This window comes from Phyllopteryx taeniolatus, chromosome 1 (assembly GCF_024500385.1).
Source record: "Phyllopteryx taeniolatus isolate TA_2022b chromosome 1, UOR_Ptae_1.2, whole genome shotgun sequence".
Classification (NCBI taxonomy): Eukaryota; Metazoa; Chordata; class Actinopteri; order Syngnathiformes; family Syngnathidae; genus Phyllopteryx; species Phyllopteryx taeniolatus.
Genome location: NC_084502.1, coordinates 29,983,936 through 30,002,945, shown reverse-complemented (window position 1 = coordinate 30,002,945; position 19,010 = coordinate 29,983,936). Strand labels below are relative to the sequence as shown.

The 19,010-nt window shown below is 43.2% G+C and overlaps 1 protein-coding gene across 2 annotated transcripts in view; it reads left to right on the top strand.

Annotated features, from left to right (window-relative positions):
- Positions 1-4,010: 4,010 nt before the first annotated feature.
- plxna3 (plexin A3) overlaps positions 4,011-19,010 on the top strand; it is an 85,580-nt gene continuing 70,580 nt past the window's right edge. Inside the window, exon 1 of one of the 2 annotated variants that reach the window (XM_061787316.1) lies at positions 4,011-4,338. The gene's annotated coding sequence lies outside the window, so the exon portion shown is untranslated. Of the gene's footprint in view, positions 4,339-14,654; positions 14,751-19,010 lie in introns of those variants that run through there. The other variant, XM_061787306.1, reaches the window with a different exon arrangement.

Below are 19,010 nucleotides of genomic sequence, written 5' to 3'. Positions count from 1 at the left end.
GCTGGCAACCAGTTCAGGGTGTACCCCGCCTCCTCCCCGATGATAGCTGGGATAGGCTCCAGCACGCCCGTGACCCTAGTGAGGAGAAGCAGCTCAGAAAATGGATGGATGGATTAGAAAGAGGTAAGGAAGAAAGGAAAGCGGTGACAAGTGAGCGAGAAAAGAACACAAGGAATGAAGGAAAGAGATGACAACAAGGAAGTAAGAATGTAAGGAAGGAAAGGGGTAACAAGTGAGCAACGAAAAAGGTGAAAGTGAACAAGAAAAAGATACGCATGTAGTGTTGCAGACATTTTAACGTACAGTTCTTTAACTCATTATCATTTGGGTTCTGTTTTAGAATTTGATCGCCGGGTTCAGAAGCCAAGCGGACCCAGACCACCACCTGCTGGCTGGACATGACAGGTGGCCACCAAGCACAATTGGACGTGTTCGTAATTTGTACTATATATGTTTGTTCTTGTCTAAATTAAAACACATTATCAAGTACTTGTCTGAAACATGAATTTAGAGCATTTAATCTCTTCATTTAGCAACTAGCCCCTGAACATAGAGGAGCGTTAATCTTCTTAGTTTAGCAAGGAGCCCCTAAACACAAAGGAGCATTTACCATCTGAGCTTAGTAACTATCCCCCGAACGCAGAGGAACATTCATCTTCTTACCTAAGCAAGTAGCTGATGTATATGGAGCAGCTTTTCACGTCTTAATTAACCATCTTAATGTCTTAATAAACTAACCCTCGGAAAACAGAGGAGCCTTTGGCATCATAGTTAAGCAACTGGCCCCTGAACATATAGGAGTCTTTAGTGTCTTGAGTATTGTAAACAGTCCCAACACGTTGAGTAAGGAACATACTGTACATTTTCTTAGCCTAGCAACTAGCTCTTGAACATACGGGAGCATTTAGCGTCTTAGGTTTAGCAAATAGCCTCCTGAATATAGAGGAACAGGGCTTGACATTACAGAGCATATTTGAGAGTTTTACCGTCATGTAATTTGCATCTTTATGAACTGAGCATAGATCTATGCAACTGTTGACACCCATGTCCCATTATACAATATAAGACTCACATACAGTATTTTAAAGTTGTGTAAGTTCTATATCCATCTTATATATGCATCTTAAATCAGCACCTAGCTCCTAAACATAGCCTTTTAGCTCCTAAACATAGCTTGGCAAATAACCTCCCGCACATAGAGGAACAATGCACACAACCATAAAAAGTGTAAACATTTTGCACATCAGTGATGATATTGTGGAGCATTTAGCGGTTTAGCGTGCGCTCTGGCCACACTGTGGCGCATTTAATGTCTTAGCTTAGCAATAAGCTGCCGCATGAACATAAAAGTAGAGAGAAGAAGTGAAACTGACAAAACGAGAAGATGAGTGATTCGATTTCACGTGATGATGTGATTTAGGAAGGAGATCTTGTTGCTAGGCAACACAGCAGCTCCCCTTTCAAGTTTCTCCTCCTTGTTGATGTATTTTTTAAACAATCAGGTCAAAGCGAAGCTCATAGGTAACCATGACAACAACCTCATCGTCACCATTGCACGGCCTCCATCCCCGCTGCTCCGTCATGGGTTGGAGGCAATAATGTTGAACAGGAAGTAGCAATCCTTGTCACGATGTCATTTCCTGCTTCTTCTAACCACAGAAGCAAACATTCCTCATCTGTGGTTCTTTTTTTTCTGGCCATCTTTTTTGTCTCCTTCCCTCCTTCCTTCCCTCTCAGCCTACCTCCTAGTGAGTGTGTGTGTGCGTGTGTGTGCATGCTTGTGCGTGTGTGTGTGTGTGTGTGTGCGTGCGTGCATGTGTGAGTGTGAGAGTGGAAAAAAGATGAAAACATCAAGTGAATAAAATGACAGAGGCAGAAGCGGTGGAATGATTACAGGCTTCAACGTTCAAACCTTAAAAGTCAGCAGACGTTATTTTGGGCCTGGGCCTCCACTGAGGAATGTTTCTGGTTCTGCTGGCTCACACCCTGCACCCACGTGACCCAACAGTCCTCACTGATGAGGAGGCTGTTGCCATACTAATCAGCACCCCCCCCCCCCCCCCCCCAGCACGCACATTTTATTATCTTTGCATAAACCTGAAGTCCACTCAATATGATATGTTTTGACTAATGATGACATAAATTAGGGATGACCCAGGATATGCCTAAGTCAGCAGTCTACTTTGAAATATTGGGATGGTGGTTTGGATAGGGGAAAGATAGTGGAGATGTAGTTTCCATCCCTGCTTTACAGCGGGGAGGTTTGTGGTTAAAATCTGAACTCTTTAGGCATTCCGGTTTGCTTCCAAAAACATGTCATAATGTTAGACTGACATTGATTGGCAACCAGTCCAATATTTGTCTCCAAGTGCCCTGACTTTGACAGGCAACCAGTCCATTGTTTGTCTATATGGGTGTACTGAGCTTCTACCGACCAAAGTAAACTGGATATGCTGCTCCAGATTAAGTGGTATAGGGTTGGATCTGGAAGATGGTTCCACAGGAGAGTAGCCTTTAATTTACTCAAATGCAGTCAAAGAAACGTGATAGCCTCGCCTAGGTCTGAGCAGTACTCGAGCTGCAACATTTTGGAGGTTCTTTATTGAAGGTGGGAATCATTGTATTTTGCCAACAATAGCAATAATATCACAATAAAGCCATTCTACAATAACTGATATGCTTGGAAGAATTAAATTCAGTCAAATGCATTCAAAGAAACACAATTGCCGTGCCTAGTTCTGGTCGGTACTCGAGCAGCAATGGCAGTATTCCACAGATTTAGTGGCAGAAATGCAAATAGTTTTGCCTGATGTGATGCGTTTAATGTTTTGTACCATTTCAATGGACTCACACAATTCATAATAGCGTCGTAATAACACATTTTCATTGCCCGTACAGAACATAGTACTAAGATTCACCACAAAATCATCATATTGTACTCAGGCCGGCATCAATAACAGTGTATTTGATTGTTCTTTCGATTTGTGTTTCTTTTATTGACAATAGGATCATCTCTCTGTTCATAAGACAATCGAAGAACAAAGAGTGCAGCTTGGTATAATTTCCATCTTTCTTTACATTTTGTTGGATCGCTTATCTTGTTCAGGGTCGCGGGGAACTGGAGCCTATCCCAGCTGACTTCGGCCGAATGGTAGACTAGCTCCTTGACTGGTCACCAGTCAATTGCAGGATGCATATGAAGTGCAGTCAGACAACCATTCGCTCTCACATTCACACCGAGTTGGAATTGAGCCCACGCTGCCTACACCCATGTATCAGTACAATTTCAAATGTTTGTGTTTTTGCATTTTGACCATCTGGAAAACCTCTACACTCCTCACACCCACTAGGGGGCATGTTTGACATGCTGTATGGTAATTGCTATGATATGCTGTAATGCGTGCATTTCTGCCTTTGTTGACATCATCGCTCAGCAGTCACACTCTTTTGCAAATACTCTTTCGGATCTGTGTGTCCATCCATCCATTTTTCTAACCCCATACAAGTGTACAATAGTGTGTGTGTGTGTGTGTGTGTGTGCGCGTGTCGCCCATTTGCTTTTCTCCATTCGAAGTGCTGCACCAATCTCTCTCTCTCTCTCACACACACACGCTCTCTCTCTCTCTCTTTCTCTCTCTCTCTCTCTCTCTCTCTCTCGCCACATCTGCTTAAAGAGGAGAAAAACAGCAGATTCTGGTTGGAGCGTACCAAATCACACGCAGTTTGGGTTTTTATGTGCCCCGAACGTATTTTTTTAAAGTCAAATGTGATGCCGCGTGGCATCAAATTGCAGTACTGGACGTGAACAATGCATCACAGCATATTATATTTCACTTTATGGAACATTACATAGAATATTGTTAAATAGGTCTCATCAAATTAACTTTCCACCCCTTTCTTGAGTCGAGTGGTGGTACGGTCCAAATGGGGGTCTCTCTCTCTCTCTCTCTCTCTCTCTCTCTCTCTCTCTCTCTCTCTCTCTCTCTCTCTCTCGCGCGCGCCCACTGACACACACACACACACACACACACGTACACTGAGCCGAGCCGAGCCGAAGCAGGTTGAGTGTGAATGAGCGCATGGGCCGTCTCTCTCTCTCTCTCTCTCTCTCTCGCTCGCGCTCTCTCTCTCTTTCGTTTCTCTCTGGATTATCCGCCCTGTTGTTGTCAGTACCGGTACAGTAACAGCGGGGCAATTCAGCAGTGGACCTCTTCCGGTACCGGCTGGTCTCTCGCAGCCTTCATGAGAGGAGAAAGACACACGAGACACTTTGGATTCACGAGCTAACCGGAACAATCCCCCCACCCCTCCCCACCCTGCACTCCTGTCTGCTTCCAGGTACGTCCGCTCGCTCATGGTGGTGGTGGGAAAGGGGTTTGAGGGGAATGGAGGGAGGGGGGCGTGGGGGTTGCGTTGCATGTCGGTGTCTCACTTCAAATGCGCGCATCCACGCTCATATCGTGCTGTGTTTTTGTGCGCCTTTTTCACCATTCCCCCACTGGGAAGGACTGTGTCTGAGGAGGGTCGCGTGTGAGGGGGGTCCGGGGGGAGGGGAAGATCAACCCAGGTGGGGCTGCGCGATTTGACCCACGACACGGCGAACGTTGGTGTCCTCGTGCCTGGTGGTTGTGGGGGGGGGGTCCCCCCCCTCCTCCCAAAAAAGGGAGGAGGTTAAAGAGGCCATTAATGCCTGTGCGAGTTCATGTGTTGGGATAAAGGGGGAGGTGTGTGTGTGTGTGTCTTGGATAGGGCCTTCAAGCAGAGGGACTCCAGACACTGATCCATTAAAGAAGAACAAAGAGAGGGTTGTTTGGGGGGGGTCCAAGGCTTGGTCCATGTTTGTCATTCCACCTCCATGTGCTGCTGGCGGGGAGGGGGGAGTTGCAGCTTATCAGCGATCGATAATGTCACGTCATATCGGATTGGAGTGCTGAATGAAAGCGGATTGCTCTCTGAAGGAGCCTCTGATCATCCGGTAGATCAACCAGTCAATCAGTCAGTCGTTCAATCAGTCAGTCAGCGATCTTCGATAAAATGACAGATCGCATATGACGTCACCATTCGACATCAGTGATCCATTGATATCCAGGGAACGTTGTTGATCCTTGAATTAATTCATCAATTTTCTCCACCGCTTATCCTTATTAGGGTCGTGGGTGAGTTGGAGTGAGAGGCTGGGTAACCCTGGACTGGTCGCCAGCCAGTTGCTGGCACAAATAGACAAATAACCATTCACATCAATGGAGCATAATAAGGACAATTTACCGTGACCCTTGAATTGATTAGTGATTTATATGGAGAAATGGTCTTTGGTGGGCCACACAGTGGATGAGATGTGAGTGTGAATGCTGATCTATTTGTGCCCTGTGATTGGCTGGCAACCAGTCCACGGGCCACAGTGCCTCTTGCCCAAAATCAGCTGGGATAGGCTACAGCTCACCCGTGATTTATGATAAGCGGTAGAGAAAATGGATTGATGGATGAACTATTTTTGGTCTTCGCTTGGCAGCATGGTAGGCGGGTGCTTAACACAACTGCCTCACAGTTCTGAGGTCCTAGGGTTTGAGTCTGGGCTCCGGCCTTCCTCTATGGAGTTTGTACGCTGTCTCCGTCTTTTGTGAATTTTTCCTCACACATTCTAAAAACATGCATATTAGATTAAGTTAAAGAAATTGGCCGCATGTATGAGTGTGATTGTCCGTGTTTCCCGGCAATGGCTGGTGACCAGTCCTTAAATTTGTCTTTATGTACCCTGACATTGGCTGGCAACCAGTCCAGGGTGTACCCCAATATATATAAATATCCATCCATTCTCAACACCGCTTATCCTGGTTAGGGTCACGGGGGCGCTGGAGCCTATCCCAGGTGACTTCGGGCGAGAGGCGGGGTACACTCTGAACTGGTCGCCAGCCAAACGCAGGGCACATATAAACAAACAACCATTCGCGCACACATTCACACCTAAGGGCAATTTAAAGTCCTCAATCAACCTACCATGGATGTTTTTGGGATGTGGGAGGAAACCAGAGGGCCCGGAGAAAACCCACGCAGGCACGGGGAGAACATGCAAACTCCACACAGGTGGGGCCGGGATTTGAACCCCGGTCCTCAGAACTGTGAGGCAGATATGCTAACCAGTCGCTTACCGTGCCGCCTATATATAAATATAAATAAATACACATAGCTATATACACACACAGACACACACACAAATATATATATATGTCAATATATATATAGGTCAACTCACACTAGATGCCTGTCGTAGGCAAAAAAGTTTCACAATTAAATTCATGTCATCCGTCTCGTATACCTGCTTGAGATTTGGGCTCATTTATGCCAATTTCCTGTTAGGAGTTCATCAAAGTACCAACTCTGCAATTGACCCAAAATGGATGCTTCAAACCAAAACTTTCTGTTAAATTTTGTGCATGTGTGAGACTTTTCATGCGTCCTGTTATGATAAACGTGTCCAACCAATTTTGTGTCGATTGATGATACTGGTGTTGTGGGCAAATTTATTGTAAGTTTTAGGAGGCACTACTTGACTAACAATCTTGATCAACACAATAAAACAACTGCTTGGTAGCGGGCACAAAACAGGAAGAAAAATCACAGGAATCATTTGAAATCAGTCCTGCAGCGTTTACATAAAGCACTGTTGCTTGCTCATTGAGCAGTTACAGCAAAGTGAATATAAGCGCTAACGTTGAATCAGCTAGTTAGCTGTGGATGCTGCAATATTTGTTTTCTCCGCAGTCTCCACTTGGCTGCGATTTCCTTAAGTCTGTTCTTCCTGTACACACACATGCATATAAATACACGATATACATATATTATGTATAAAAAATATAAACTATAGATACATACTTCGTACATCGAGTTGATAAACATGTATTTACTATATATGGTGTGTATGTTATGGGTCACTCTAAATTGTCCTTGTCACTGACAACAACACACATTTGTTGTTGTTGTTAGCGGTGTGATGACATAATTTCCTGCCTCTCATTCCACCAGATCAGATTTTATTAGTAACGAGTAGCAAGTGGCGGCCATCTTTTGTGGAATTTTCTTGAAAAACATGGATTGAGCACATCAAACACCTCTAAAATGTTTCATAACAAATACATTCAGGAAAAAAATAATGGATGACTAAGTACATGACCTATTTTACTGCTCTGCACCAATAATGTTCCATATGCGCTATTATAGGGCAAGTGACGCTGTTTGAAACCTTACGGTCATTATTACGCGTCGAATTGGAGGACCACTCGGAATTTCGTCCCATACCAGCTTATTGGCGGATATTTTTAACTAAAACTTGTCAGCCAGCCAGATCAGCATTTTGACAGTGTGTCATTTTTGAGAAATCCTGTCACTTGTAATTTTATAGACCGTTTCACTATCCTGTCACACATACTAAAGGGTGGTAAAAGTCAGAGCTTTCTCTGTAGGTGCCACTAATAAACACACCCTTACATGTCATTTGACTAATGCAGAGCGATTGAGGAAATGGGAAATTTGTGAAGTGTCAGTCGAAAAGATGTTACGTTAGATAAACAGCTGATAAGCGAGACTCAATGTTAGTTAATTGAGGAGATAGAAATAATTGAAATGCCTTAACCTTGGCCAATGTAAGTGATTATATTGCACCAACTGTTCAATTTTGGACAGTGGATAGTTCAAAGTAACCCTAACAAAGTTTTACAATAGAAACTGTTTTTTGTTAGCCTGGGCCTAGACATTAATTGTACTTAATTGTTTTACAGCTGGGTAAACCCTAGCTAGCACTAGCACTTCAACTTAACTTTAACTTAAACAAGACCTGACGTTAACTAGCACGCTAGCCAATATGTGTTGCTAAATTACTCAGACAACCCAGCCAAACATTTTATATGGATGTGAGAAAAAGTCTTCCACAAACCGGGTGATGGATGTTTCGTTCCCAGTCTGGCCCTTTACAAGTGAAGCCTTATGATGTTCTCTGTACAACAATTTACGATATCCACTCAATTTAGCCTCCTCATCCACAGGTTGTGCTGAATTAATTTGTTTTTTGGGGGGGAAGGAAAAAACAGCAACAACCTAAACCAGCAGGTTTTTGTCATTATTTAAATTCAGGTCAGCGGTAGTCATTCACGTTCTGCCACCCGAACGTACCCTGGCGCCTCTTGTTTACAATCATTCTGAAATTTTCTTTTTAGGCTTGTTTAACCTGTAGGCTTCCTTCACTGCACGTGTTCTTGTGTGTGTGCTTGTGTTTGTTTTTGTGTGTGTGCTTTCATGATGTCATCGGTGTAATGATAATGAGATTTCCGCTGTCTGCTCTCCAGAATGTTCCTCATCATGTTATTACAAGAAAGATGTCACTGCACTGTTATTATGTAATATTGATTGTGTGCTCGCGTGTGTGTGCGTGTGTCAAAGCTAGACCTAAGCGAGACCTAACCTGAGCTTATTCTGCAGGTGGCTGGGGTCATAGCTCATCTCGTTGCAATCTTCTTGTCAGTGCTGTAAGGCTCCTAACATTTCATACACACACACACACACACACACACACACACACACACACACACAGAAGACAGGATATGCAGAACAACTGAAAGGAAACAATCACTTGGCCCTTTTCTTTTCCGCTCTAGATGACCCCTGACCTGCAGCAGTGGGGACTCCGTGTGTGTGCGTGCGTGCGTGAATATGTGTGTGTGTGTGTGTGTGTGAGAGAGAGACAGCTTTAAAGGAGACATTGTGCATTCTTCACAGTTTAAGTTCCCAGGTATCTTCTTTTTTTCAGAATATTCCCACGTTATTCATTTTTAAGATTTTTTTATTATTATCAAAATATGTACATACATCGTTCCAATATTTTCTCTCTCTCAACAAGACAAAATACAACATTCAAGACAAAGAGATACAAGAACAGGCAAAAAAGAGATACAAATATCTATTATTATATATTAATAAAAATAATAACAAAAACAAGCATTCGCTGCCCCCAACCCGACCCCAGAATGCTACACCAATCAGCTCTCGATGTATAACATATTTACTACAACACCGTTAAACACTATTAACTAGGCCTGTCACGATAACAATTTTTTAAAGACGATATATTTTCCCCAAAAATATCACGATAAATGATTATATCGTTGGTGGTTTTTTATGCCTCTGAAATCATGAAAAATAAGGGCCGCCCTCTAGCTGCAAGACTGTGGTTGGTCCGCTGAAGATGAGCCCTTTACCTGTCAATCAGATATATGTTGACGTTTGCTGTCATCAACCGGGGTTATCCCACGTACTTCTGGTTTTAAGGACTGATCCTGCGCCGCCTCTTCCGGTCTGTTGATCTCTACGGCAAATGATTTTATTATTTACAATTCACTCAAGGCACGCCGAAAATTTCACCGAACGAGTTGTACCATATCATGAAAGCAAATTCTTCCAAGTCAATACTCGAGTTCAATATGGACTGATCATTTAATGCGTCGCTAGTATAGCTATTAATGTTAGCTCACTTGAGCTCACTCATTCATTGGTCAAAACTACAAAAGACGACACATTGACATTTTACTAACGTCTTTAAGCAAAGCAAACTACATCACCACAACATTATTTTATTTTTTCCTTCTTTCGTGGTGATTTCAAGTAGCAAGTTTTTTATCTGTGCGGCCGGCCACTTAATTAGGGACAGTGAGCAAGACGGCAGCCGGCTGGGCTTGTCGTTGCCATGCTTCTGCACACTAAATATATTGTCTTGCATTGGACAATGAGAACGCTGACCATTGAGCTAAAAGACAGGCCGTGAGCTCAGTGGCCTGTAGCGGGCAGTGGAGAGTGAGGCTTCTTAACGTACATCAGCAAAGTCTAGCTTGCTCCCGTTACACTAACACACACAACAACTCGGAGAGAGGCGTTGACGTTTTACTGTAAACAACTTTGCCGCAGTGGAGCAAGCTGTTTAGCTCCTTAGCTCGCTAGCTCGTTAGCTCATAAGTTACTGAACATAATAAATTTCTCGTATTTGTTAATTGGGGACTAACACACACAACAACTCTGAGAGTGGCCCTGATTTTGTAAATGACGTGGAGCAAGCTATTTAGCTCCTTAAATCGGGCTTGCAGGCTAGGTTGTTAGCTCGTGGGCTAGCTCGCAGGCTAGCAAACATAATAAACAGTTAACCTTCCCTTAAAGGTCAGAGGACAAAGATGTTAAAAATGTTCTTGATAACTCAAGATTCCCTTTACAAACCACATCTGCCATTTCAAAGTGATTATATAGCAGATATCCATCCATTTTCTGAGCCGCTTATCCTCACAAGGGTCGCGGGCGTGCCGGAGCCTATCTCAACTGTCATCGGGCAGGAGGTGGGGTACACCCTGAACTGGTTGCCAGCCAATCGCAGGGCACACATAAACAAACATCCAATTTAGAGTCTTCAATTAACCTACCATACATGTTTTGGGATGTGGGTGGAAACCGGAGTGCCCGGAGAAAACCCACCCAGGCATGGGGAGAACATGCAAACTCCACACAGGCGGGGCCGGGCATTGAACCCCGGGTCCCCAGAACTGTGAGGCAGACGCTCTAACCAGTCGTCCACCGTGCCGCCTATATAGCAGATATACAGCAGTTAAATAGAGAAATATGATTCAGAATGCACCTGCTTTTTGCCTCTGGCGCCTTCCTTCCGGTCTTCGGCTCTATCCGGCGCTGTTACGTAACTCTAGCCAAACAGCCTGTTCATTCAGCATTGTGTGCTATTGTGCCACGCTGTTGTTTCCATCCTTGTATATTTGTTGTCGTACGATTTAGCGATTTTACGATGGTTTATTGTGTGGCATTTGGTTGTACAAATGGTTCAGGCAGTGGCAAGAGTTTATTTAGCTTTCCAAGTGAAAAAGGAAAATGTGACCAGTGGATAGGGAAACTCAATCGACAGGGGAAGAAACGTGGTCAGCTATGGGTGCCTAGTAAGCATTCCAAACTCTGTACTGATCACTTCGAAGCAGCGTGTTTTGAGAAAGACTTAGGAGAAAGCACTGGATACACAGGTGTAGTTAGGCAGAGGCTGAAACCAGCTACAGTGCCAACTATTTTTCCTACTGCCATCGGGACCTCAACCGTCAGCAAGAGAACTAAATCTCGCAGCCGCCATGGTGCAGCAGCGAAGCGGCGCAGACAAGAGGTGAGGATTTCCTTATATATACCTACGACTCTATTATGGTTATTATGCACTGGGAAGTCGAAAAAAAGACCCACGCAGTACTTTTCAGTACTGTCGTCTGTACTTTTGCCTATATGACAAACCAACAGACACAGCAAAGACTTTCAGTGCGGCGTGTTGTAAAGATACTTGAGCGAGGGGCACACAATATATAGGAATACGGCATACTATGTAAAAGCTTGTGCCATGTCACTGGAACATATATGAATGAATAATACGTATAGTCATGCTAATAAATATTGGCATGGGTGCCATTTTTTCTAGTCACGACTGTATAAAAAGACATGCTTTTTTTCCCTCAACTGTCTGACCCCATGAGCATGCCTGTTATATTTTATTCATGACTCAATGTTTCTATCGACAAGTGAGGATGCTGGAGCAAGTAAATTATGGATTTATGGGATGCAAAAACATACCAGTCTGTATTTCCAATCCGCTCTGCGCGGCCCAGTGGTCACTCTCTTTTTCTGTTGTACAGCTGCTACTTAGCTGCTCGTCGTCGTCACTGTTATTTTACGACCTCCTGATTGGCTCAAAAATATACGGTTTGACGATGGCAAGTTCAGCTGGGTGCTCCTGTATGTCGAAATCCTCCTCCTCCTCATATTCCAGTAGGTTGTTCGCCATTGCTTATAGTGTGTAGCGCGCTGTGTTTGGCAATTGCAACGTCACTTCTGGTGGCCTTTGCGGTGGATAGAGTAACTACACCCCAGTGTCTCGAGCTTTGGGTATGTTTGGGGAGTGCTCAATACGCGTATTAAAAAACAAATTTTTAGCTATAGTTGACAGCTTGCTGGAAATGTCGTGCATGAATTACATAACATATAAAAAATGCAAATATGAATTTTAACTGACCCCATAACATCTTTCTCCTCTGACCTTTAAGTGTCTCTGTTGAATGAATCTATGCGATGCATATGGAGCAAGGCTGTGGAGTATTGGATGGAGCCAACACCGCCGGTGTTACATGAGTCCACTAGCGGCTAATGACACAGCTGTCCATCTCTGTCAGCTCACTCTGTGATCCGCACGCCACATCACCACAACAATGACAGTTTATCGAGTCCCAAAAAACTATCGTGTCCATATTCTGTATCAAATGATAAGTATATAGTAATTATCGTGACAGGCCTTCTATTAACTAAAGAAAGACGAAATCACCCAAGAGGAGATGTTGATGGGAGAACATTGAGGAAATTTCCCCAGATCTTTTCAATCCCAGCTGTTTTTTTCAAAATACCCCAAGGATCAGGAATTAACAGACATAGAAGAAGTTTTTTACAGCATACAGTAATCTCGAAAATTCGAATGAATTTACTTTATTCTTTATTACTTTATTTATTCTTTATTACTTTATTTATATCCACCTTTTTTGTTGAAAAACTTACATATTCACAGTTTTTGTACTCTTTCTGAAATGCACAAGATGCCACCAAAACCCCATCTAAATAGGAAAGTGTCAAGGAAGTACACTATATTGCCAAAAGTATTCGCTCACCTGCCTTGACTCAGATATGAAAGTGACATCCCATTCTTAATCCATAGGCTTTGATATGATATTGGTCCACCCTCTGCAATTATAACATCTTTAACTCTTCTGAAAAGGCTTCCCACAAGAGTTGAAGTGGTTATCATGTAGCTACAAAGGATCGACAAACATCATATTAAACCATATGGATTTAGAATGGGATATCACTTAAAATCTATGTGATCAAATGTGAGTCAAGGCAGGTGAATGAATATTTTTGAAAATACAGTGTATATTAAAGTAACTGAGAGACAAGCTTTGTATGTCGGGGAGGAGCTACGTTTAGCATGGGTTGTTAGTGGAACCTACAGAGTCTTCGTCACATGTGCATGGAAATTTTTCCTAAATCAAAACTTCCGTGAGCAATTTTTTTTATAAATGTAATGTTGTGAAATGACTGAGATGATGGCCATGTGTTTTGGGATCATAGTTTCTGGTATATTTATGGTTTAAAATATTAACATAAGCAATGATAAACATTTTGGGGCATTTCTCTGGTCTCTATATCCTGCCAATAACAGGGAATTACTGTATTTCTTGCCATGGTGAAATTTGATCATTTTAAGTGCAGATCTGTCTCATGTAGTGAGTCAAGCCAAGTCAATTTTAAATATACATGTATAAAGCCAATTCAGACCAGAAGTTATCTCAAGGCACTTTACACATTGAGCAGGTCCAGAAACACACTAATCCTACATTTAAAAAAAAAACATTAAATCCCATATGAGCAAGCACTTGGCAACAGAGGCAAGGAAAAATACTCCCTCTGGGGAAGAAAGTTCAAACGGAAACCTCAACCCCAGGCTCTGTTGGGCGACCGTCTGTCTCGGCTGGTTGCGTTTAGATGGAGAGACAGAGTAGAAGGACAGAGAGGCGAGAGAACAATGGGCACAACAACAGCTGTTAACTACTAATAGTTAGGGTTGTCCTTACCTGATATTTGATCCTGGATCACGGTGCGATATCAGCACAAAAAACAGAAATGGACCTAAAAAATGTCTGTTATATGCGCTCAGATACAAGCAGTCCATTCCATACGCCGCTACAGCTCTTCTATCCAGCAGCGCCCATATCCGGATCGATTCCATGCAGAGTCCACGTGATCGCAATAACAGCGTGTCCTAAAGCTGCAGCTATATTGGCTTGTGACAGTTACGGATATTTTGACCAAAACCCTTCGCCTACCACACCAAAAATAGTTAATATGCACAACAAAATACCATATGAACGCCAGCACTTGCTGGAATTATGATCATCCAGTGACTTTGTATTTTAAACGTCTTATGTGAGGTAAAATAAAAAATGTACTAAAGTGTAAATCTCATGCTGAAAGTCATCAAGAAAAAATATTCAAAACATTTTTGCAATTTACCCAGTACTTTTGGACTTTGTCCCATAGCAAACCTCTTGGTAACGAAGATTAAAAAAATCAGCACGCTTTGGTAATCTTCGACAGTGACGTCACTTTCTGGAGCCACACCACGCTGATTATTGTGGTGAAACCTATTCATTGTCTCCTTTTCTAGTATGTTATTCCTCTGTGTTTCTTAGATGCCACGTTGCTGTGTCGCGATGCATTGTTCCCATTTGGCAAAGTAGTTGTTCTAGTGGCCCAAGGACATGGTTAGAGCGTCGAAGTGGACTGCTTTTGCAAAGGCAAAGCGGGTGAATTTTTTGCCAGTCTCGACAAGCGTGCTGTGTTACAAGCACTTCGAGGAAAACTCTTGTCAATCAAATGGCTCATGACTATGGGGAGGGATTTATCTCAAAATTATTTATGCAAATATATCCGCGATTTGCACTTTTTTCAGATCCACAAATATATCCGTGATTTACATGTTTTTTTTTAAAAACCACAAATATGGCAGTGATTTACACGTGTTTTTCAGATCCGCAAATATATCCATGGTTGTGGCCATCCCATATTTGGAAGTGGTGACGCAACAGCCTCGAAAGAAGTCGGGAGGATTTCCCTGCTGACTGGATCACAGCAGGGTAATATGTATTTGTCATTGTTGGAAAAGAAAGCCCTAACTTTGGTTATTTTAAGAAAAAGGAGGTGACGCAGCAGCAAAAAAAAGGGAATGGGAATATCCCTCACTAATTTCATGGCAGCAACTCTGAGTTCAAACTTGTTCGTGAGCTTTCTAGTTCCAGGAAGAGCACTTCGAGGCGTATTTCAGGCTGAGCAGGGAGCTTTGAAAGGGAGTTTGAAAGCCTTCCGCAGACATGTCTCGATATATTATTTTTCTATTGGCCCAAAGTTCAGAATAGTGGGACACCGCAATTATTATGCTTTCCTCCATTTCCCCCTTGCCGTTTCCAGTACAAGTCAGCCAAAATAGCACTCAGAAATGACTCCGCCAGCCCCGCTCCCATTGGAGGAGCTTTTTGACGTCACCACGTCAATGGTCCCGTATAGAAAATATTTCTATTCGATGATGCGGCGCTGAGCGTCAGACGTCCTCTGCTTTGACACAACACTCAGCGTCCGTCAAAACGCGCTGATGCCCCCTCAGCACACACACAATGAATGGGAAAGTCGAGGGCATCAGACGCCTTGCCAAGTGCAGTGTGAAAAGAGCCGTAAGCCGACAGAGGAGCAAGCGGAGGCGATATGACTGGAGGGGAAAGCACTGCTGTTGAGGTGGGCTAACAGCTAAGCTAAATAGCAAAGCCCCTTTTGCATTATGCTGTACATGACTGCAGTTCTCAAAATCGGACTATGTATTTTTAAATTACCGCTGCATCATTAACTACATTTTTAGATTTTTAAAATGTATTAATTACCTTTTTAAATGTATATTCCAAATTCTTTGCTGAGCCAAAGGCAACAAAATTTCATTCCATAAACACTTGTGGATACCTGACGGACAATAAAGTCTATCTACGTCTAAAGTATAATTTCTATTTATTATTATTCATTCATTCATATTCCGTTCCGCTTATCCTCACTAGGGTTGCGGGCGTGCTGGAGCCTATCCCAGCAATCTTCGGGCGTTGTATTTATTAGATTTGCTAAAATTATTTTTCAGGGTCTTCATTTTTATTTTTTTTTTTAATTTAGTCTATTCAATAGTAGAATATGCTTACTATGTTTAAGGTACACATAGTGGTTATTTAACACTTTAAAATATATACAGTTTGCTTTTATCGTATTTAATGATGTTATTTTTCTGGATTTTCCTCGTTTTTATTCAGCTGTAGTGTATTCTTATGTTTAAGGTGAAATTTTATGTAACCCATTGGTTTATAACAATAAATGGGTCCGTTTTTCTTGTACCTTGCTTACTATTGTTCCCTGTTTGAATCATATAATTCAATTGAAGCCGTTTCTAACATTCCATCCTACAAAATAAATAATAGAATGTATAATTTGTGCTGATATCCCATCGGATCATTATCAGTATCAGCCAATACTCAAGACTGCAATATCGATATCGTATCGGAAGTGAAAAAGTTGTGCCGGGGCATCCCTCCTCCGCTCCACATACTGTTGAACATACTTCGAAGACCTCCTCAATTCCACCGACACGCCTTCCCATGAGGGAGCAGAGTCTGGGTTCTCTGAGGCGGGTTCTCCTATCTCTGGGGTTGAGGTCAGCGAGGTGGTTAAAAAGCTCCTCGGTGGCAAGGCCCCAGGGGTGAATGAGATTCGCCCGGAGTTCCTCAAGGCTCTGGATGTTGTAGGGCTGTCCTGGTTAACACGCCTCTGCAACATCGCGTGGACATCGGGGACAGGGCCTCTGGATTGGCAGACTGGGGTGGTGGTCCCCCTTCTTAAAAAGGGGGACAGGAGGGTGTGTTCCAACTACAGGGGGATCGCACTCCTCAGCCTCCCTGGTAAGGTCTATTCAGGGGTGCTGGAGAGGAGGGTCCGTCGGGAAGTTGAATCTCGGATTCAGGAGGAGCAGTGTGGTTTTCGTCCTGGCCGTGGAACAGTGGACCAGCCCTACACCCTTGTCAGGGTCCTTGAGGGTGCATGGGAGTTCGCCCAACCAGTCTACATGTGTTTTGTGGACATGGAGAAGGCGTTCGACCGTGTCCCTCGGGGGGTCCTGTGGGGGGGTGCTTCGGGAGTATGGGCTACCGAACCCCCGGATACGGGCTGTTCGGTCCCTGTACGACCGGAGTCAGAGTTTGGTCCGCATATCCGGCAGTAAGTCGGAATTGTTTCCGGTGAGGGTTGGACTCCACCAAGGCTGCCCTTTGTCACCGATTCTGTTCATAATTTTTATGGACTGGTGGACTGGTTAGCACATGTGCCTCACAGTTCTGGGGAGTTTTCATGTTCTCCCACTGCCTGCGTGGGTTTTCTCCGGGTACTCCGGTTTCCTCCCACATCCCCCAAACATGCACGGTAGGTTAATTGAAAACTCTAAATTGCCCATAGGTGTGAATGTGAGTGTGAATTGTTGTTTCTTTATACACTATGTGCCCTGCAATTGGCTGGCAACCAGTTCAGGGTTTACCCCGCCTCTTGCCCGAAGTCAGCTGAGTTGGCACCAGCACACCTGCGACCCTAGTGAGGATAAGCTGTTCGAAAAATGGATGGATGGATAACTAATACAATTAAAAATGACAATGCATGGTTATTTTATGCTAAACGACCAGGCCTGTGTGTCCCAGTTTACAAATCAACCTTGTGTACAAAGGTTTGGACGAAAACAAATGATACAGAAGCTTACTAGCTAGCAAGCTTTTCCTCTTAGATGGTGTGTTGGTTATCATTTTACACTAGTGCCCCCATGCTTGTTTCCTTGCAGTCGCGATGATTAGTGCTTAATGAGACGGAATCCACCACCACGTCACATTAAGGAAGTTCTAGTCCAGCACAGCAGTCATGCTGTGCGCGCACACACGCACACACGCACACACACACACACACACACACACACACACACACACACACACTGAAGCACAAAGAAGCAGTGAAAGATCAGCACATTAACTAATTAGCCTGCTGGGCTGAGGGGGACACCAGAGAGGAGCGGTCGACAGATGGACCTGTGTGTGTGTTTCTTGAAGTGCTCTTCAATTTCATTTGACCATCCATCACCCTGCAATCTTGTTATTTTTGTTTGAATGTACCTCCACTGAGTCACGCACTCCACCGACACAACAAGTTTGCAGATGTAAAAGAGGCGTTCGGGGTTAACAGCAGGGCTCGGCGATATTGCATTCATATAAAAACATCTATAAAAAAAATGTATTTTGTATAAATCCAATTTCGGATTTTAATAATTTTTCCCCCTTTGCTTGTAGAGAAAGGAAATACCATTAGTAAGTCACAATTACATGTTTTGTTTTTTCCCTTTTCTGGACACCAAATGAATCATTTTTTTCTGAGCATTAACTTTCACCAACTTCCACAGAAATACAGTGGCGCCTTGAGATACGAGTTTAATTTGTTTCATTGACCATACTTGTAACTCAAACACACGTTTCTCTAATTATCTTTTTACATGAATGGAAATGTTATTCATGACATAATTAAATATAATTAAATACACTTGAACAGCCTTCTGGTCTGCCTGCCTTGGCCACCTGGGGGCAGACAGACAGACGACTATAATGTTCATTTAGGCATTATTATGTATGCCACTTGAGTTCTACGCAGTCCTGCCTGGATGCAGCAGCCAGTCATATTGTAGCGTGGTGTGTCCTGCCTACAACGCACGTGGGAGCCATAAAACACTTCATTGAGTCGTCTCAACTCTTCGCTCAGCTCCACTTTTTTGAATAGTTGTTCACTATTTACCAAATTGCTCCTTATTGCTGGAAGAGGAGATCTTGTATCTCAATGGGATAATTCCTGGATAAATAAAGGATAAATAAAAACTGTAACGTGTGTTGAGTTGAGTTTCCTGCGATCGCAAGTCACAGCAACAACGAAAGCTTGAAACACTCATAAGTTGGGTCACTCGTATCTCAAGGCACCACTGTAATGGAAATGGAAAAAAAATATTTTCGCTAGGGCTCGGACTCGCCCTGTAAAACCTCATTCGCTTTTCATATAGACAGTAATGAACGATAAGCGAATCACAATCGAATCGTTACTCCTTGTACTATTCTGAAATAACAATCCAACAAATGAAAAATCTAATTTGAATATTTGAAGACTGTCTATTGAACCACTAAGAGTAGACGCTGGCATGTTTTGGCTGGCGTGTATTAGTTGTTGCGTCTCTGTACAGGAAAGCTTTTCTTTTTAGTTTAAAATGGCTTAATTTAACTTCACCGTACCTTGCCCTA